At 38.1% G+C, this 22,068-nt stretch overlaps 1 long non-coding RNA gene across 2 annotated transcripts in view; it reads left to right on the forward strand.

Annotated features, from left to right (window-relative positions):
• LOC135365440 (uncharacterized) overlaps positions 1-22,068 on the forward strand; it is a 105,989-nt gene that overhangs the window by 35,207 nt on the left and 48,714 nt on the right. For both annotated transcript variants that reach the window (XR_010413298.1, XR_010413299.1), the window contains exon 2: positions 10,857-10,971. This is a non-coding gene — a long non-coding RNA (uncharacterized LOC135365440). The remainder of the gene's footprint in view (positions 1-10,856; positions 10,972-22,068) is intronic.

Below are 22,068 nucleotides of genomic sequence, written 5' to 3' on the forward strand. Positions count from 1 at the left end.
ATTTTATACTGTATTTCATATTTCTTAGATGTACCTATTTACACCTTCTTACATCTCTGAAACTGGGGGTGTATCTTACAATTGATGATATTTTACAATAACTACTTTTTGGGCCCCTAATTCAGTTGTCAGTGCCTGGCCATATGCAATTGTGGTTGTCATTGCTGGTGACATGACTGGACAACTGAAACCCTTCACCATTTCAGTCTATAAACCGTTTAAGGAAGGAATAGGGATTTTTTTTCTGATAAGGAATTCAGTCTGGTAAGATCAAGTGTCAGCATCAAAATTAACAGAACATTGTTAGTGGCTTGAAGAAGAATCTCAGAAGCAACGCTGGTGCATACTTCCAAAATAAAAGGCTGTCTCAATAATACCAGTGTTGACATAGAAGTCAATGTTATGTGGAAAATATTAACATCATGTTCTTTTTCATGATGTTGGTGGTGGTCACACAGCTAAATCCATTTGTCAAAGCTCATTGAATTGTATGCTTAATATTGGTATTTTTGTATGTAAACTGTACATTACTAAAGCTGACCAAAAAAAGCAAATAGAAAATTGATGGTATCTTAGATTTTATGAAATATGGATTTTTCTCTCTTTTTAAAACTATATTTAAAATTGTATTTATAATATAGAGAATAACAAGAGCAGAAAGAGGGAGCAATTACTTATATTTCACCACACAAAAAATAACCATTTAAAAATGTTAGATTTTTTTCCCCCTATTAATGGTCTTTTACATTTTTCCCCATGTGTGGTTGTATCATAAATGACATTCCTAACTCACTTCCTTGTGGAGTTGTTGTTAGAAACTATACAAACTGAATGAGAGGGTTTCATGGCATTCCTAGTTGTTGATCTTATTTATGCTGATATATCCAAAAAAGCTCTTCATGTTTGGGTTCTTGTAACATCTCTGTGCAATGTGAATCAAAGACCTGGAAATATTTATAGTAATTATTTTAAATCATGTGTCCCAAAGACGCTAAATTTGATCATTGAGAAAGAACTCTAGTGCAGAACTAAACTATATTACTTAGAGGAAATGTTGGAACCAAGGCCCGAAGATAGGAGTCATTAGATACTGAGCTATATAATAGTTGGTAGGAGTGAACCCTGTTGAGAATGGCTTTGTGGAACCTTTCAGTTTAATTTTTTTATTGGCTTAGAAAATTTACATAACTGATAATAATAGGCTTTCCTCAGCAATAAAGGGATTTGCAGTGACATAAATCGAATCATTCCCCATGTGCCTTCCTGTTCATACCTGCCTTATAAAGTTAGATAAGGGGAGATGGCTTCAGCATGTTTGCATATTGCTTTGTGGTCATAAGCTGAGGCTTAGCAAGGGTTGGGGTGAGGAGGAAGGGTTGGGGTAAGGGGGAAGGTCTAGACTCCAGCCCTTAGAATACAGAGCTATTCAGACACTGAATTTTTGATGCACCTTGCTTTGTATAATAAATTCTTATAGCTGTGAATAGAGTGAAAGGGAGGCCTCCTTGGGATCGGGTGACCTGTCCTAAAAGCCAGATGGAGGCCAGTGTTCCTGAGGGCAGAGTAGGGGTGGAGGAAAGTGGGTTCCAGATATGATCCCCTTCTGATGCTGACAGAGGCCAGTAGCTTCTCAATATGGAGACACTTATTCTAAGGCTACAGACTTCTGATCTCTAGTTCCTGAACCCTGGGTCTCTCTGTCTTCCAGTAAGAACTTAGTGTAAGTTTCTTTCTTGAGTGACTACTATATACTCGGGGCCTTTCATAGTTCATCTCATTTAACCCTTAGAACTACAAGAGACAAGTCTTTCTCATTTCCGTATCAGAGATAAGGAAGCCAAGGCCTAAGAAAGTTGAGGATCTTGCCCAAAACCACATGGCTAGTCAGTGAAAACTTGGACTTCCTTTACTATCACATGGGGAATTTCTTTCTGTTCCTTTTGAGAAAAGGAGCCAATATCTTTCAACTGGGATAAGAGAAAGGAATCTGATCTCATCACCCATGCTTCCATGTAAATTTATTTTTTCAGCGTCATTTCCCTCAAAATTTTAAAGAATTCAGTCCTCTCTCTTCTATTCTTGTGGTGTAAGAGCTTGGACAAGTCCCCCCTTTCCCTTTTCCTATAAGAAAGAAAAAAGTTACCCAAAGAAACTTTAAGCCAGTTACTTTACTTCTTTAAGCCTTAGTTTGTCTATCTGTAAAGTGGGCACAACAACAATACTGATCTCATAGGCTGCCGTGGAAGTTGGGTGGAGATAGTGTGTATAGAGCTGTGAATAAAGTCAGGATTCTAGATTGTTGTTATTACCGCTACTGTGTTTAGAGAATTGTTTCGCACGCAAAGGGAAGTGGGAACAGAAGTTTGTATGTAGAAATACTTTCCCCTTACTTCTTGTACTTAAACTTGATGAACAGAGAACATCAGGGCTGATATTTTTACCTGAAAAATTCTTCTAACTCCCTTGCTTTCTGTTTTGAGAGTAGGGAAATGAATTTAGAGAAAATTCTGTAGCCATGAAGACTATTGATTGAAGATGCTATAGGAAATGTGTTCAGTTTTTTCTCAGTCTGGTTTGGTTAAACAATGAAAGGAAAGCCTTTTGCTGTCATTCAGTGCTGGAATAGAAAATATAACCAGAGCTTTGAAATATGAAAGGTGTTAGTTAATATTTGTATGTATCTAAATTAAAGTAATTTTTTTGGTGTTGTGTAATTACTAAATGCCCCTTTGCCCCTCTTTTTTTTTTTTGTATCAGAATAAGAAGGAAAGGCTGTGTATTTGAGATACAGATCTTCCCATTGGCACATTTGTAATTAAAAGACCTGTATTAACAGCACAGCTTCCATTTAGAATTTTTTAATTCGACAAGCATTTGCTGCAAAGCACTGTATTGCAGGGAGGGGAAGATGACTAAAGACCCAGTCTCTGCAAAGTAGTAATTTAAGGAAGGAAGAACATCACGTGTGCACAGCTGATTGGGAAAGGAAGATCTGCCCGTATGCTAGGCAAAGAGCTTTGCCTATTATGGGCTGCTGGTGGCAGGAGCTCTGCTCTGCCTCTTCTGAGGATTAAGGGTGTGTGACCACTGGGACCCTCACATGAGATGCCTTCTGGCCTGGCCTCCCTTCCAAAAATACTTTCCTTTCAATGAACCAAACTTAGTTCACCTCTCTTGGTAGTGTTTTCATCCAGCTGGGGTTTGGTGGTTTTACTGCAGCAACTTGTTTTATGGTTTGAGTTCTCCCTTTGATTATGTAATCTTCGACTGTTTTATCATTGTTCACTTCCCTTTTCTTTCACTTTGAGATGCAGAATAAGATACCTCATGTACAGTGATGAGAAATGTAGCGAGTAAATATGGGAATAAATGGAATTTGTAGCTACTGTAAAAGGTGACAGGCTGTGTCCCTAACAAGGAAGATTTCTGTGTCTCCTCCAGACAGCCCTGCCCAAGGAAGGCCTCTAGCTTTTTCAGAGCCGCTTGGCCGATGGAGAAGCTCCAGTCTTACATCTGATAAATTAGAAAGACCCTTCCACCTTCGCAAACTATCTTTCCAGGTAATTCAGGAGATCCAGAGAGTAGCTTCCTTGCAAGCGGGCAGTAAGCTAGTCCTAAAAATAGCCCACGGTAATTTCTAGATAATGCTATTTTCTTACTTCCAGAGCAATTCAGAGACTGTCACAAGAGCTTTGTCGAGTATCCTCAGTGCACAGTCCAAGCCAAATGAAAGCTCCCAATTAGAGCATTGAAGCTTTGATGCCAATTAAAAATAAATGATGCTGTTTATGATGGAGTCATACATGGATCTGAGGGAGGAGGAATAGACCAGAAAGAGGGACATTAAAAGCTTGATATTTAAAAATATGAGCAAACTTCATTAATAAATGAATGAGTATTTCAGAGAGTATAGTTGCTGAGCTCGAGCCTAAAATTCTAACAGGGAATTCAAGGTTTTCAAGTGATAAGTTCATTAATATGAAAAGGAGGTCGAATGGGAAATGTGTAAAGGTTATGATTTTTGAGGTTACAAAGTTGAAGTGTTTTAAGGACAGAAGAAAAATTCAGCTGTGTTTCCAGTTGGCAGTATATTGCAAATTGTTGTTCAGGTAGATCAGCTTTGGTTATACCCAAACACAGAGCTTCTCAAAAGATCTAGTTTCTGGTTTCCCAAAAAATCAGAAAGCAATTAATGTGTTTAAGTTTATATTGATATTGCTGAATGCCAATAGGATGGTTTCCCATTTATCTTCTCAAGAAGGCTTACTTTTTCTTTTGGTAACTGAGGACCTCTACATATCCTTGAGCAGAGAGATGCTACCTAAAATGTCCTCAATTTTACTTTTTAAACAAATTTACTGTTTTGAATGTCTAGTTCTCTTGTAGTTCCCAGTATAAAGTCATCCAAAGCATTCTTTTAATGTCAATCACAACTTTCTTTAAAAAAGATTTTACTTATTTATTAGAGAGAGAGAGAGAGCACGCACAAGTGCAGAGGAGGGGCAGAGGGAGAGGGTGAAGCAGGCTCCCTGCTCTGCAGGGCTTGATCCCAGGACCCTGAGATCATGACCTGAGCCGAAGGCAGATGCTTAGACTGAGCCACCAAGGTACCCCTCAATCACAACGTTTAACCATGAGTATGAGAAACCCTCTTCAGTTTATTAATTTCTTAACTTCTACTGACATATAGTCCTGCTATTCTAAATCACACATGGCATCAAGCGGAGTGGAGACATTTCTTTTCAGACAAGCTCTGAAAGAATGAAAGGAAAAACTTTCCTTAAATGTGAACAGAGAAGCCATGGATGGTGAACTATTTCCCCTAAATTATAAAGCAATTATATTTCCTGTTTCAAAACAAAGTGCACCGGGGCATGTTTTCTTTTCTATTACGTTTCTAATAAAATCTTATGTGGGAAGAGACAGAGCAATAGAAATTATTTTCCAGAAACACCAGATGTTGACCCACCTGTCTGATTACTGTTAAGAGGTCTAATCTTGTAGTTAGGTAAATACCTTAATTAAATCACATGCCATCCCTGCATCGTTAGAATAAGTCAAAAGCTGAAATTCTGTTCAGAAATGTGAGTGTGTTGGTTTGTATACTGTAGACTATTCATATACTGCTCATATACATGTAGGCATCCACCAAGAACTACTATGTCATTTTTGCAAAGCCGGATTCCAGGTTTGCTGCTCATCAACACTGAGACACCTTGGGCCTCCATTCCCTAATTTGGGATAATCCTGCCCATTTAATAAACTGGTTCTGCATATGAAATGACACACTGCATATAAAGCTGCTGGTGCCTTGGGAGCACTCAGTGGAGGTTAGCTGCTCTCTGTCTCTCCTTCCTTCTGTTATAATATTGAAGCAATCTCCTTTAAACATTATTATCACCTTATTTATTAGCTGAAGTGCCTACAGTAATGATTCATTCTTTTATTCAACGTTCATTGGAAAATATTAACTTAATATTATATTTATGCAAAAATGGATAAAGACATGATCTCTGCTTCCAAGAAGTTCATAGTCTAATGTGCCAAATTGATTATGGAATTTAAAGCTGTCTTTTAACTAAGTTGCAAATATCTGTTTCCCATTTCAAGTACGTCATCTTTCCTTATTGAGTTACAGGGTCCCTTTATTCAGGGATAATCAACGTTGGCTGAACACCAGAACCACATGGGGCATTTTCTTAAAAACATTAATGCCTGGGCCCTACCTGGATCAGTGGCGTTAGAACTCCAGGTATGGGTGTGTTTAAAAAGTTTCCAGGTGCAATTAGAGCTGGGAATTACTGGGCCAGAGCCAAGCCAAACTTGACCTCCAGGCCTTATTCCACTTGTCACTCTTCTGTTCTCCTTACTTTCGAGTGCACCATTCCTTTCTCTTTTCTCTGTCACTGTCACGCATGACCTTCAACGCAGCTTCAAATACACCGTTCTGTGATTCACACCCTAGATTATAGTCCCTGTTCTGTGTGGTGCCCTCTTTACTTCTGTGCCCTATTTTTCCACTTGGACATAGTGACAAACAAAATTTGTAAACATTTTCTTTGACTTTTGCTTTTGTGTGTTTTATTTCCCAAATCAGTGTGGAAGCTTCTTGTGGAAGAGGTCAGTGGTCTGTTTTCTGGGGCACCATTTCACAATATTTCTATACTGCTTGAGGCTGCTGTGGGCACTCCACAAAGGGTTTCAGCCAGCCGACTCCCTTCTGGTGAGCTGATGTCTTCCTCCAGCCTCTTCTAGTGTTAGCAGCTGTAGAATCTCAACATGAATTATTGAACTCTTAACTTGATTTTCCCAACTCCAAATTTTAATCTCTTTCATCAGTCAGTTGTTTGGAATTTAATCGTCCTTCCTTCCCACTAGTCCAAATGAAAATGTAAAACTGTCTTATCCTTAGGCAGTTTTGGGGAAGGTACCTGCATTAATGAAATCCAAATATAATAAAAGCTATAGCACTGAACCATACTCTGCTAAGCGTCTTGAAGGCAGGGACAATGTCATATTTCTCTTTGTGCCCCAGACACATGGACAAGTACCTGGCATACAACAGGTTCTAGTCAAGATTTGTTGAATTAATTGCTTTAGTCTTTTGGTCAAATTAAACTTCATTAACAGAGACATTCTGAATTCATCTGTCTTGCAGATTATTTGGAAAATTGGATGCATTTCTAATAGCAATTTTTCTCTGCATTTATCTTCTTATTACTCATAAGTTCTGGGAATCTGACTTTCCTGTTTTATTTATTTATTTATTTATTTACAGATTTTATTCATTTATTTGACAGAAAGAGACACAGTGAGAGAGGGAACACAAGCAGGGGGAGTGAGAGAGGGAGAAGCAGGCTTCCCGCTGAGCAGGGAGCCCGATGTGGGGCTCGATCCCAGGACCCTGGGATCATGGCCTGAGCCGAAGGTAGACGCTTAACAACTGAGCCACCCAGGCACCCCTGACTTTCCTGTTTTATATTACTGTGCCTCCCTTAGCTTTTCAGTTCACTGACATTCTTTTGAATTTTGTGTTGGCTCATGTTGGTCATTGATCTGTCTGGCTGTCTGTGGATATGAATATCTAACACCATACCTACACAGGGCTATTTTGAGTTATTGTATTTAATGCACTTAATTTATTCCCTGAACCTTATTAAAGAAAACATGGAAAATGTGAAAAAGTAAAATGTCTGTCAACTATTCACTCAAAGCCCATCACTGGGAGTTTTTTGGTGAATTTCTTGTATCTGTGCATTTTTAAAGCAGAATTATGATCCAAAATTCAACTGTTTACTCAATTTTATATTTCGATTTATTTCTTAATATTTTAAATTAAGTATTTTCAAGGGTTTATAAACCTTTTGTTAAGTTCTATTGTATACTAATATATAGGTATATAATAATTTTAGTAAATCATTGTCTTGTTGAACTTTTGGATTGTACTTTTTTTATTACTGTAAATAATCCTGTGATGATCATCTTCATGCATAAAGAATTTTCCATAAATAGCATTATGTTCTAGTAGCTGTGGCCAGGAGTATGAGCATTTTCAAGTTCTTGATACATGTGAATAAATTCCTTCCCCAAAGATTGTAATCTCCCACAGCCTTGATAATAGTGCATCAGTATTTCCCCTTTTAATGAACTCTTGTCAGATTTGAGGACTTATTTATTTATATATTTATTTTGAGGGCAGGGTGGGGGGGAAATCCCAAGCAGGCTCCACACTCAGCATGGAGCCTGACGTGGGGATCGATACCACCCCAAGATCATGACCTGAGCTGAAGCCAGGAGTCATATGCTTAACCGACTGAGCCACCCAGGTGTCCCTGAGGACTTATTTTTAATATCAAAAGGATAATTTTTATTCTATTTAAGATTCCCCCTACAGAGTCCCAGGGTGCACATGTCTTTATGATTTTACTCCATTCACTTTGGCATATTGCCACAGCTGCGTGTGAACCTTTCCTCACCGATGCTACCCAGATGCAGTTGTTGATGGGAAGAAACAGGTTACTTGGCTTGGTTTGAATATGTTGCTCTGAGTGTACGATAGGGGCTGGTTGGAGTGTGCACTGTGGATTGCCTAATAGAGATGCTTGAGCCACCATGTCACATATGTGTTAGTATATGTCTTTATAGGTTGAGAATATCCCCAAAGAGAAATTGAAGCTTAATTCTTTGGCTGGAATTCTTTACACAGGAGTTTGGGTATACAAACTAGAGAAAGCTGTAAACGCATCTATGGGCATCTACAGGCTCCTAAAAATGGAGTTAAATGGTTTTTTTTTTTTTTTTTATGATAAAAGGCAATGTGGGCTCTTAGGATGACTTCAGTTGACTCTGTTTATATCTTCAAGCCACTTCCATATTCCATTGTAATGGTTGGATCCATTGTCACGCCAAAAGAGATGAAATATGGTTTTGGTTTTGGCAACGGGGTTGCTGGTATAGTCAGAAGAAATTTTACTTAGGGCCATGGTCAAATTGGGTGAAGCACTGGTTTTTAATGTATCATGAAAATAGACCAGATATCCATTAGAGTAGTGCTACGTGGAGAGAGAGAGTTTATAGAAAAATATGAGATACTCATTTTCAAGGCACTAGTCATATGTCACATCTTCTCTGAAGCCTTGTCTGGCCACTCTAACTCCCTGTTTGTTCTCCTGCAGCACTTGGCCTCTCCCGCTTTTGTAGCAGTAACACTGCATTAGAGTTACTTGTTTACATGACTGCTTCCCCCCTACCCAATTATGGTCTTGTAGACAAGATAATGTTATATATTGTATCCCCAAAACACTGTAGAGCCATGTAGTTCCTCATAGGGTCTGACATTCAGTAGGTGACTGATCATTGATTAGTGAATGATGGAAACAGGGAGGTGTAGGAAGAAATGGCAAATAATCTTAAATGGATGTATCCTAAGAGTGTGTATCTTAAATTAGCTTTTTTAGTCAAAACAGATAATGTGGAAATATGCTTCTCACTTGGTAGATGAGGAAGTGGGTCAGAGCAGAGGTAAAGTGACTTCCTCAAGTGTCACAGCTGACTCAAGCACAAAGCCAGGTTCAGCGTGTAGATACTTGTCAGTTCCATGTTCTTTTCAATCTGCCTCAATGTAATTCACTGTAGAATAGTGGATGAATATAAGTTATTTTCTGATTATGTGGGGAAAACACCCTGCAAAATAAGCTTCCTTCATATTATGGGGCATGTTGATTCCTTCTGGCATATTTTGGAATAATGCAAATGGAAAAACACCCTCAGTCAGTGTAAGATTCACGGTATTTTGGGACTTCATAAAGAAGATTGAAGAGGGGCACCTGGGTGGCTCAGTCGTTAAGCGTCTGCCTTCAGCTCGGGTCATGATCCCAGGGTCCTGGGATCGAGCCCCGCATCGGGCTCCCTGCTCGGCGGGAAGCCTGCTTCTCTCTCTCCCACTCCCCCTGCTTGTGTTCCCTCTCTTACTGTGTCTCTCTGTCAAATAAATAAATAAAATCTTAAAAAAAAAAAAAAAAGAAGATTGAAGAACTGAATCTTCTCAGGGGAAGACTTTATAAAAATTGTAATGTTTTAGTGTTAATATCAAATGCTGATGACTTTTACTGAGTGCTATATTTGAACAAATGTCACACCTATATTTATACTTCATCATTTTTTGTGAGTTAATTAGTTGAGTAAACTCACATAATAACAAAACTGTGTTTGACCCATTGTGTAGGAAGTGCTCAATATTTTTGTTTTTCTTTTTTTTCTTAATACAACATTATCTAATGAGATTTTTTTTTCTGTCCTGAGACATTCAGAGGAAGCAATTGTAATGCTTTTTAAAAGTAGCTAGAAGAAGCAATTGACAATATAAGGGAAGTTATTTTGAGCAAAGGGAGGTTCCAGTAGAGAAAGTTGACCTACTATAAGCCAGTCAGTTCATACTCTTGACAGGTTGCAGTATCAGGCTTTGATGATTAGGATTCTATTGGGCCTTAGAGGGGGACGGTCCATTAAGTAAATCGTTCTCTTTCTTTCTCTCTCTCTCTTCTTTCAAAAGGAGACACTGGAAGAAACCAGTAGAGGAGGGTCACGGGAGAACCAGGCAGTACTCCTGGTTTTTCTAGTCACTTAAAGGCATCAGGTGGACACTGTGGACACAAAAGAGGCAAAACCAAAACAACAAAAATAAACTTTTTATCTTCTAAGAACTGGAAAGTGACATCTGAGAATGGCAGTGGAGAGGGACTAAGGCAAAGAGCATGGGGGTGTGAGGGAGCATGGACCCATAAATAAACTCTGTGTTCCACATGGGTTTCTGTCTGGTCTGTCTTCCATGTTTTCCATCCAGACAGCCTCCATGTCCTTCGGTTTCTCCATTAGTAAAAAGAAGATGAATGACAAAAGAAGGTTCCTTGCTTGGTCTTTTGGAATAAGATAAGGGAATGTGCCATTAGCTAAGATGTCCATTAATCTAACCATCACCATAGTTCTAGCTTATGGTTTTAATTAGCATTATTTTCTTTGATTATATTTAATTACCCTTATAAGCCCTAAGCACTTTGGCAGAGATGTGGTAGGGAAAGTTACTATAAACCAAATTATGATTTTTATTGCTATAATTGCAGTTGAATCCCATGACATCAATTAAGTCCTCATTTCTTATTTCCTTGGTTCATGTGATCATCATTCTAGGTATGTATAAAATCTCAGTGTGGCATAATTATGTAATTCCTTAAACAAAGGAGCTCTAGTATCCTGGTTAGGAGAGGCAAGAGTCTAAAACCTTGCTGGTAACAATACCGGAAGCATTGTGAGAGCCTAAACTGTGTCTTTTCTCCTTGTTGTTTCTCCACATCATGTAGCTCAGACCAAGGAACAGAAAAGAAGTTTAGTAAGTGGTTCCTATGGAGACACTGATGCTTGATCTACCCAGTTACCTCCATGTTCAATTACTGATGGTCTGTCGCAACTTGACAGGTAGGTTTAAGTCTACGTTCAAGTTTCAAATAGCACTGAAGTAATAAAATCTGCAGAATCAGAGTTCCAGGATATGTTAGGGTAATTACTCTTAGCTGCCACAACAAATAAAACCTTGACATTTCAGGGGCTTACCAAAGAAGTGCTTATTTCTTCTTATTACCTATTCCATTTTGCTGCTATAGAATTTGGAACATGTGGTTTCTGTGTTGGGTATGGGCGGGAAAACGGAGATGGTAGAGGTGCATTGGCTCTCAGTGGCCTTGGCCTGGGAGTGACATGCATTTCCACTCAGAGTCCTTGGGCTAGAATTAGTTATATGACCCCAGATGTACTGTGAAATATAGGGGAGTTTGTGGAATATTTGATGAGCACTAACTGTCTTTGACACATTAGGATTTCTGTGGAGCACTGGGGGTTCCACTGTAGCTTTAGGTACTGACCTGTGAATGCCAAATAATGTAAACATACAGATGAGCCAGACTTTTTGTTCTGTGGGAAATTCTTTTTTTTTTTAACTTAAAAATTTATTTTTTAGCAAAATAGAATTGACATGTAACATTATATTAATTTCAGATGTACACGATTTGATACATGTATATATGCAGTGAAATAGACACCACAATAAGTCCAATTAATATTTGTCACCATAGTTATAATTTCTTTATGATGAGAACTTTTAAGATTGCCCTTTTAGCAACTTTCAAATATACAGTATAGTATTATTAACTGTAGTTACCAAATTGTACATTATATCCCCGTGATTTATTTATTTTATAACTAGAAGTTTGTACCTTTTGATGCCCTTCACCCATTTTGCGTACCCATACCCCCTGCCTCTGATAACCACCAATTTGTTCTCTGTATCTAGGAGTTCAATTTTTTTTTTTTTAATTCCACATATAAGTGAGTTCATCTGGTATTTGTCTTTCTCTGTTTGATTTATTCCACTAGCATAATGTCCTCAAGGTCCATCCTTATTGTTGTAAATGGCAAGATTTTATTCTTTTAATAGCTGAATAGTATATATAGTATGTATATATATATATAGATATGCGCCACACTTTCTTCATCCATTCATTCATCAATAGACACTTAGGTTGCTTCCATATATTGGCTCTTGTAAATAATGCTGCAATGAATATGGAGATACATATATCCTTTTGAGTTACTGTTTTCATTTTCTTTGAGGAAGTACCCAGAAGTGGAGTTGCTAGATCATATGGTAGTTCTATTTTTAATTTTTTGAGGAACCTCCATACTGGTTTTCACAGAGGCTGCACCTATTTACATTCCCACCAACAGTGCACAAGGGTTCTCTCCATATCTTTGACAACACTTGTTATTTCTTGTCTTTTTGATAAATAGCCATTCTGACTGGTGTGAGGTGATATCTCATTGTGGTTTTAATTTGTATTTTCCTAATGATTACTGATGCTGAGCATCTTTTCATGCACCCGTTGGCCATTTGTATGTCTTCATTTTTCAACTGGAATTTTTTGTTTATTTGTTTTTGCTATTGAGGTCTTTTACCTCTTCGGTTAATTTTATTCCTAGGTATTTTATTCTTGTTGTTGCAGGAAAGTCTTTTATTAAAATAAGTTAAACATGTAAGACAATTAAAAGAAGTCAGGTCATCCTTTTGCCATGTCATGGTTCTGCAGGATCTTTAACTGGACTCTTGCATGGAGTCCAACTGAAAAAATTATACAAGCAAGTTCCATTGTAGATTTTTAGTTACAGGTATTCTTCTGTTCTGTGGTTCTCATTCAACCTGTAGGATATTTTCTTTTTAATTTGGTATCTGTGTTAGTCTGCTAGGGTTGTCATAACAAAACACTGTGGACTGGGAGCTTAAATAACGGAAATTTATTTTCTCAGTTTTGGAGGCTGGAAAGTTCAAAACTGAGATGCCAGCCGTTTTGGTTCCTGTGAAAGCAGACAGCCACCTTCTCACTATGTCTACGCATGACAGAATGAGCTGAACTCTAGGGTTTCTGCTTATAAGGACTCTATTGCTTTTAGATCAACGCCCTATATTTATGATCTCATTTAATCTTAATTACTTCCATAAAAGCCCTTTCTCCAAATACGGTCATCACATTGAGGGTTAGGCATTCAGCATACGCATTTTGGGGGGGACATAAACATTTAGTCCATAATAGTGTCTAAGGCTTTCTTATAAGAAACGAGTTCCTCTTGCCTAAGGGAATGATTAGAACACAGGAACAGTTACCAAAATATCAAGCATCTTCCTTAAACCAAAAGAGAACCAAAGTTTCATACTGAAGGTCAATCTGGATTCTTTTGTTGTCCAGGACATTGAAATAAGCCTTAAGGAGGCTGGTTTAAGTTGTTGTTGCAATTTTTTTAAAGCCCATCTGTCAAGAATTTTGTCTCTTTTTTTCTTACTGACTCTAAGAGCTGATTTCTTGAATGTTGCTTGTGGTCACATTTCTGTACAGAATAGTTTGAATTACAGTTGTGTGTCTTTCAGCTCTAGGAACCCAAGAAGGGTATCATGTATTTCTCTAGATTTAGTTTCGAAGTTGTGCTCCCCAGAGACCATGTTTTCAGGTAAATAATTGTCATTAGAAATCCTTAAAGAAAGTCTTCAAATAATATGAGAAATTAATAGAGAAGTATTACATTATTTAACGATTACAACAAGTTACAATAAAACAGTAGATGAGATTGGCCACAGTTCCATATAACAACCCGTGTCCGTCCATAGATGAATGGATAAAGATGTGGTACACACACACACACACACACACACACTATGGAATAGTACTCAACCATAAAAAAGAATGAAATCTTGCCATTTGCAGCAACATGGATGGATCTAGAGGGTATAATCATAAATAAGTCAGAGAGAGACAAATACCATATGATTTCACTCATATGTGGAATTTAAGAAATAAAACAAAGAAAAAAAGAGATATACAAAAAACTCCAGACTCTTAAATACAGAGAACTGGGGGGTGCCAGAGGAAATGTGGATGGAGGGATGGGTGAAATAAGTGAAGGGGATTAAGAGCACTGAGTAATGTATGGAATTGTTGAAACATATTGGACACCTGAAACTAATATGACACCGTATGTTAATTATATTTGAATAAAAATATATAAAAATAAATTTAAAAATAGAATAACAATAAATGACTGTATATTAATATTTTAAAAAACCAGCATCATCTGAACCATTTCCTTATGTTGTAGAGGACTGGTTGGCAGCAACCTCATGTGTGTGTACTCGTGGCTTAGTCTTTCATTTAGTGTGAGGTCAGCTGTTGTATAATATAGTTCACTGGGATTTCAGCCTTCCCTTACATCATATACCACATTATCATAACTGATGGAAGCCACCTTTAAAATACCAAATTATATGGCTGAAGGAACATCTTATCAAAACAAGTGCCTTGTGAGCTGCATGGCTAGTAGATGGGAAGATTTCCATTAATTTCCAGCCTTTGTTCTCACTTTACTTTCTGTTCTATCCTCATCATGTTCAGGAGGCTGCAGTCCCCAAAATGAGGGTCAGAACCCCCTGTGCCATCAAGCAAGAGTCAGAATTGCTTTACCCTCAGACACTTTTGCTTCTAAGGGGTAAAAGGCATTTAGTATTATATTAAAGCACCAATTAGGAAATAGTTGTAAAGTTCTTTGAGAAGGAAGAGCACCAATTGTATGAATTTAAGGAGATATTATCTTTTCATTATTTATAAAACACCTTGAAGTGTAATTATCCTTGTTTTTAGAGAATTTTGTTTGAATGCAACAGGATGTTGTGATTGTTGTCTGAATTAGTGAGTGTTCTAAGAGCTATAATTAGGCTAAAGAAACCAGAGGGGGACATGATGGACTGGAAGCTTGGCTAAGGACTAGGACTTGAGAAGAGGCACACATAGAAGGACTGGATCGCAAGTGATTTCAGTGGTCTTCTTTCTGCCACTGGCTCTGGATGGCAAGAATATGGCAGAGAAAAGGAAACTTTCCTCACAAATAGCTAACTCTATAAATTTGTCAAAGGTATAGCATTCTCTTGGCCTCAGGTATTATAAGCACAGTGTAGAAGGAACATGGGCTTTGACATCAGTCAGTTCTGGTTGGAATCTTGACTTTGTTTCTTTTTTAAAAAATATTAAATATTTAATGTGTAAATATTAAACAACACTCTCCTCTACAAGCAATGGACCAAATAAGAAACCAAATGGCAAATCAAAATATGTCTCAAAACAAAGGAAAAAGAAAACACAGTGTTTTAAAACCTATGGGATACAGCAAAAGCAGATGTGGAGTGAAATTTATGCTATCAATGCTTGCATTAAGAAAAAAAGTTCAAACAAACTACTTAACATTACACCACAAGGAACTAGGAAAAGAAGAAACCTGGCTGAAATTTAGTAGAGGAAGGAAATAACAAAGAAAAATCAGAACTAAATAAAATAGAGACTAGAATAAACAATAACATAACATTGAAACTGGACCAGTTTTCCCAAAAAATAAAATTGGCAATGCTTTAAGCCAAATTAATTAAGGAGAAAGAGACGACTCAGAAACCTAAATGAGAAATGGAAGAGAACAATACAACAGATAACCACAGAAATACATAGTGTGATAACAGATTACTATGAACAATTACATACTCGCAAATCAGATAACTTAGAAAAAGAAACCAGGTAATTCTTAAAAACACACAAATTACCAAAATGCAATCATGACTCTTGAATCCAAGAAATAAGAAATCTTCTTAGACCAATAACAAGAATGAAAGTTGAATTAGGAATCAAAAATCTCCTAGCACAGAAAAGCCCAAGACAACATGGTTTCATTGGTGAATTCTACCAAGCATTTAAAGAAGAAATTAATGGCAGTCTTTATCAAAATCTTACAAATAATGGAATAGAAGGAACACCTTTAAAATCATTCCATGATATCAAAGCAGGATAAAAACAATACAAGAACAAAGAAGTCTAGTTTGTCTGATGTAAATATTACTACTATGACTTTCTTTTGACATCCATTTGTATGATAAATGTTTCTCCACCCCCTCACTTTCAATCTGCAGGTGTCTTTATGTCTAAAATTAGTCTTCTGTAGACAGTGTATAGATGGCTCTTGTTTTTTTTTATCCATTCTGACACCATGTGTCTTTTGAGTGGAGCGTTTAGTCCATTTACAGTCAAAGGAATTATTGATAGATATGTGTTTATTGCCATTTTATTACTTGTTTTGTCATTGTTTCTGGAGATTTTCTCTCTTCCTTCCTTTGCTTTGGTCAAGGACTTTTGGTCTGTCCTTTGCACTTGAAGAGTCCCCTTTAATATTTCTTGCAGGGCTGGTTTAGTGGTCACAAACTCCTTTAGTTTTTGTTTGTCTGGGAAACTCTTTATCTCTCCTTCTATTCTGAGTGACAGCCTTGCTGGCTATCTTTGGCTAGCAGATTTTTCCCATTTAGCACTTTGAATAGATCATGTCACTCCCTTATGGCCTGCCAAGTTTCTGTTGAGAAATCTCCAGCTAGCCTTATGGGTTTTCCCTTGTAAGTTAAGGACTTTTGTCTTGCTACTTTTAAGATTTTTCCTTTATGGCTATATTTTGCAAATTTAATTGCAGTATGTCTTGGTGTTGGCCTGCTTTTGTTGATTTTGTTGGAAGTGCTCTGTGCCTCCTGGATCTGGATGTCTGTTTCCTTTCCCAGATTAGGGGAGTTTTTTGATATTATTTATTAAAATAAATTTTCTGCTCTCTTTTCTCTTTCTTCTTATTCTGGGACTGCTGTAATATGAATGTTACTACATTTGATAGAGTCACTGAGTTCCCTAAGTCTGTTTTCATGTTGCATAGTTTTTCTTTCTCTCCTTTGTTCAGCTTCATTATTTTCCTTTATTTTATTTCCTAGGTCACTAATTCATTCCTTTTCTCCTTCCAGTCTGCTATTCATTGCATCAGCCTTGTTTCCCAATTTCGTTTCTTGTACTCTTCATCTCTGATTGATTCTTTTTTAACTCTTCTTTCTGTGGTAAGGGTCTCACTGTCTTCTATTCTTTTCTCAAGCCCAGTGAGTATCCTTCTGATTGTTGATTTAAATTCTTCATCAGGCACGTTACTAATATCTGTTTTGCTTAGATCTCTGGGGTGGCCTTATCTTGTTCTTTCATTTGGGATAAATTCTGCCGTCTTGGCATTTTGTCTAAGTCTCTGCCTTCCGTGTGTTAGAAATGCCAGTTATGTCTCCTGCTCCTGAAAGGAATGGCCTTATGAAGAGGAGGTCATGTAGCGCCCAGGGCCTGGTTCTTCAGAGAGTGTCCCTGTGTGTGCTGTGTGCACATTGCTGTTGTGTTTGGCTGCTCTGTACTTTGGGCCAGTCATCTGCAGAGGCTCTCCTTGCCTGCTGTGGACAGTTTGGTCCTTGGCCTGAATGTGGTGAGTTTTAACTAGGCGTGCTCTGGTCTGCTTGTGAAATGAGACCTGACGCCAACTCCACCACTACTGAGGCCCTATAGAACTCTCTGGTCAGGAGACGTGCTGTGGGCAGGGTTTGTGCTGGTCTTCTGAGGAGGGGCTTGTGCTGTACTGGGACTGAGGCAAGCTTGACCGAGAAGGGCAATTCCACTGGAGCCCAGGGGGGTGGGGTTTGGTGTAAGTTAGCCAGTGTTGGTGCTGTGCTACTTCCCACAGGTGGCTCTGTGTTTATGGTGAGTGGTGGGGGAGGAAAATGGCACCAGCCAGCTCCTTTGTTCCCAGAGAGGGGTTTCCATGAACACTGCTTCTCAGGGAGGCACTCAGAAAAGAATGAATAATGTCCTCCTTGTGTGCCCCAGGCATTCTCGGATTGTTGTTTCTCTGCCGTCTGCCCTCTCTCCGGAGCAGTGCAGTGCCCTCCTGGCTCTATCTCAGCCAAACTGCTGACCTTTAAAACCCTAAGCTTTAAGCCTCACTGGTTGCAAGACTCGAAATTCAGCCCTTCCTGAATTTCGTCCTTCTACTCCACCACCATCTTGGAGACTTTGACTTTGTTTCTTAGGAGTTATTTTGATCCTGACTAATCACCTAACTTCTTTGATCTAGCTTCCTAATCCACGAAATGGGAAAAGTAATACATAATGTGTGGCAAGTACTAACTACTGGGAAAAGTAATACATAACGTGTGGCAAGTACTAACTACTGTGGCAAGTACTAACTACTGGGCCCAAATAATGGGTGCTCAATAAATTGTATTGATAATCATGATAATTTTTAGTCATATAACATGAGAAAAAGATGAGAAAGTTCAGCCTAATCGACAATGACCTTTCTTTCTTTCTTTCTTTCTTTTTTTTGAGTTGGGCCTTGCATTGTAATGGTTTCATCAGCTAAAACTCTTGGTTCTAACAGGTTAATTGGTTACTCCTTTAAGAAAACCTCTATTTGTATTTCGAGAGATATCTTATAGGCGTTACAACAATTTTACCCAAAGAATGGCTTTAGTAGGAATTTCAAACAGAGTCAGGCTGGTGGGGAAAGATTTAGGGAGTATGACCTACTCTGGACTTTCATATGAAGGACAGTTTACATAACAAACAGCAGTGACATTTTACATTCAGAGTTTAAGAGTTTGGTGTTTGATGAGGGCATTAATGCAGTGGACAGGAAAGGACATAGTGCATTTATAAGTCAATTGTTGCTACATTAAGATAAAGTATGACAGTACTAGTCCATTGTTGACGTGTAAAATGGGCTTTTCTACCTCCCTTTACAGCACCTCATGGTTTTCAGACTTAGACTATGACTATTCCAGAAAGAATGCAAAAAAATATTTATGAGTATTTTGGACACAATTTAATTTCCCCATTGATCTACTTACTTTTTTAATTACTGAAATAATGCATATTTATTAAAAAAAAACCCTTAACAATTCAGAAGTATATAGAATAAAAATTGAATATCCTTTACCTTAAAGAAATTTTAACTTTGAAAGTTTTTTGAAAAAATATTTCATCGACATTTCAGTTTTTATCGCCATTTGAAAGATGATGAGGGGCCTAGTGGCATCCTGGTGAAGGTTTACGAACTCTCAGCATTTGAAGTGTGCACACTGTAATCTCTGTTATCCACGGATTCTTTCAGGATGACTCCTAGGCATAGTGACAGGACAGGGACCCAGGCTTCTGGCCTGGGAGCTTCCATACAGGTATCAGGGATTTGTCACACATGAATGCAAGAGAGAGGAACCTAAAGTTTCCCTTTAGGAATAACCAACCTCATAACCAACCAATAAAAAAAATACTCCTGTAGAAGAAGCTGTGGTCACAGTGTAATGTATTTTGTTGTTGGGAGCAGTGCAGAGAGAGGGACTTATGGCTGCAGGGCCCTTTAAAGTGGAAAGGATGACATTAGGCTTTTAAAGTGGAGTTTCTGTCTGAGGTTCCATTTCTGGACTCGTCAGTGTGGAAAAGTAGCAAGACTTATAGGAAGTAGTGTTGATCGTTGCCAAAGACCTCTGCTGAAATGATTATTGCTGAAAAGTATTTATAAAAGACCTATTAGAGTTCTTGTTTTCTGGCCAGCCGGAGCTTACAAGTTTCTCTCCACACCCATGGCAGCAGATGTTGAGGACGTGTATATAGCTGAGAAAGTGTTGAATGAATTTATGGATGTGCCATTGTATACAGGAAGGAATAAGTGTATGCTGGATGGTGGAATAACTATGAGAATAATTGAGAAACCTCATTTAAAAAATTCTTTTGTTATCTATTTCTTCTTTGTTCAAAGAAAGGATTAGGCCAACTTTTAGGGATGTGTTTCAGTTATCTACTGCAGTGTAACAAATCACTCTGAAACTTAATGGCTTAAGATAGTAGCATCTGTCTATGGACTGAATTCAAGTGGGAGGTTCTTCTGCTGGTCTTGTCTGGGGTTATGCGGCTTCTGTTATCTGAGGGTTATCTAGGGCTAGAAGTCCAAAATTGCTTTACTCATATGTCTGGCACCTCAGCTGAACAATCTGGACCAGATGAAGGCTGGCTTGGAATTCATTTCTCTCACTCCCTTCCTCCCTTCCTCAATCCCTCCCTCCTTCTATCCCCTTTTCCCTCTCTCTCTCTCTTCTCACAGTGTCTGCAGCAAAGGAGCTGGACCTCTTTACATGGTGGTTTAGAGCTCCAAAGAGGGTGAAAGCAGAAGAAGCTTCCATATCTCTTATATAGGCCTAGGCCAGGACTTGCAAAGTGTCACTTTCCCCACCTTCTCTTGATTAAAGAGAGTTACAAGGCCAGCCTGGATTTCATGTCAGAGGAAAAGGAGACTAATTTCTTAATGAAAAGAACAGTCAAGAATTTGGGTCATCTTCATTTCACCAATATACAGGACATGCAATAATAACCTCTAAAAATTGCCATTAAGCTTTTTGATTGAAGGGCAACTATCAGATGGGATATGTTTTACACCAACAGAAATGGTCTAATTTCAAGGTCCCCAAAAGGTCATCTTGCCAACTAGCGTGGCCCAAGGTTTAAGATTTTTTTTTGATCAGAGTTACTCATAAAATTTTACAATATTGGAGTTGGGAGAGAATTTGGAAGTCACCTGGCCCAACTGAATGTTTTTTGACAAAAACAAGATTACAGACATTGATCTGTAACACATCAGTGTAGCATATGGGCTAGCTAATTTGTTTATGTGACTAATTCACTATGACTTTAAGGACAGGGTCATGGGACATGACAAATACATTTACGTGGAAGGGAAAAATGTAGGAAAATATTCAGAGTATGGGATGTGTTCTTAACCTAGCAAAGCCCTACGAATGGAGATGTGCATGATAGTCCTACATAACACAGAGTGCTTAGAAGAGAGCATAGATCAGAAAATCTGTAAGATATATTTTACCAAGCTTACAATTTTGCTCCAGAGAGGAACTTAAAAGTGATTTACTACAACTCTCTTCCCATTAGTCAGAAAGAAGACTTCTTGAAGAAGTGTTTCAACATCATTGGAAATGAGAAGCAGCTTTCTCATGAACTGCTTGGTTAATATAGAGAAATACTTAATTTTCCTCTCAGAGGTTGTCTTTTTTCATACCCTTGTATAAGCTTGAGGTTTACTGAAAGATAAATCTTAGCTGATTCTCATCGTTGTCTTTCTATAATACGTCTTCCTTGTCTTCTTAGAAAAGGAGGGTGTTAATCGACTGATCTGAGATTGTGTTGATATTTTCAGAATGTATGTTTCTGGTGTGGGTTAGTATTCTAGAGTGTGTGTTTATCCTAATAGAGCCCAGCAAAGCCCAGCCTACCGGCCTTTGCCCCTGAGCTTGTTGAAACAACATGTCCTATTTCCCAAGAGGAGCTTCATTGTGAAGCCAATACATTTTAGCTGAAAAAGGATAATTCTGTAAAAGAGGAAATAACAGGTAAGGGATTTCCCACTGAAAATGGTAAGTCAGGGATTCCCTCCATCCCCTTTTCCTGCCCCTGAACTGGCTGATAGTGTTGCTATTTCCTCTTTCCAGTTTCTGGCCTCTGTCTCCTCGTTGACCAGCCCAGTGTCCATAACAGGAGCTGTTCCCATGTGCACTTTCTGAAAAGGGTAGAGCTCCTTTTTGTAACATTTGTAAGTTCTTTTTGGGCCTGAGTAATTTTTTTTTTCCGTCAGTATACGAGTACTGTGATCCTTGAACTTATTTAGAGAGAATTTGTGCATATAGTGGGTGTACTAAAAAAACCTGATTCAATTAAAAATTTTTTTTTCTTAGACACAGAATAATTTCAAATGATTCTGAAGTATTTAAAACGTCTTAGTATTTTGAAGAAAAATACTCAGGTCCTAACCTCTTTCTCAGTATCAAAGATTCATGGAGCTTGGAACTAATTCACAACTCTAGGTTCTGCTTCACTTGGTGCCCTTATGATTGAATTAGCTAAAATGGTAAGCATTTAATGAGTTGAGAAGACAAATTTCCCGGTCTGACGTGTGATATTTGCAAAACTTTAGATTTCTGTTTCAATAAACCTTAAACAGAAATTCTATGCAATTAATTCTATGCAGTGAATTTATGGGACTTTTGACTGATCAGGAAAGCTGGCATTGCTAATATGTGCCTCTGCTGGGGTA

This window comes from Mirounga angustirostris, unplaced genomic scaffold (assembly GCF_029215605.1).
Source record: "Mirounga angustirostris isolate CCGP_5_RB_7025 unplaced genomic scaffold, mMirAng1.0.hap1 SCAF_7, whole genome shotgun sequence".
NCBI classification, from domain to species: Eukaryota; Metazoa; Chordata; class Mammalia; order Carnivora; family Phocidae; genus Mirounga; species Mirounga angustirostris.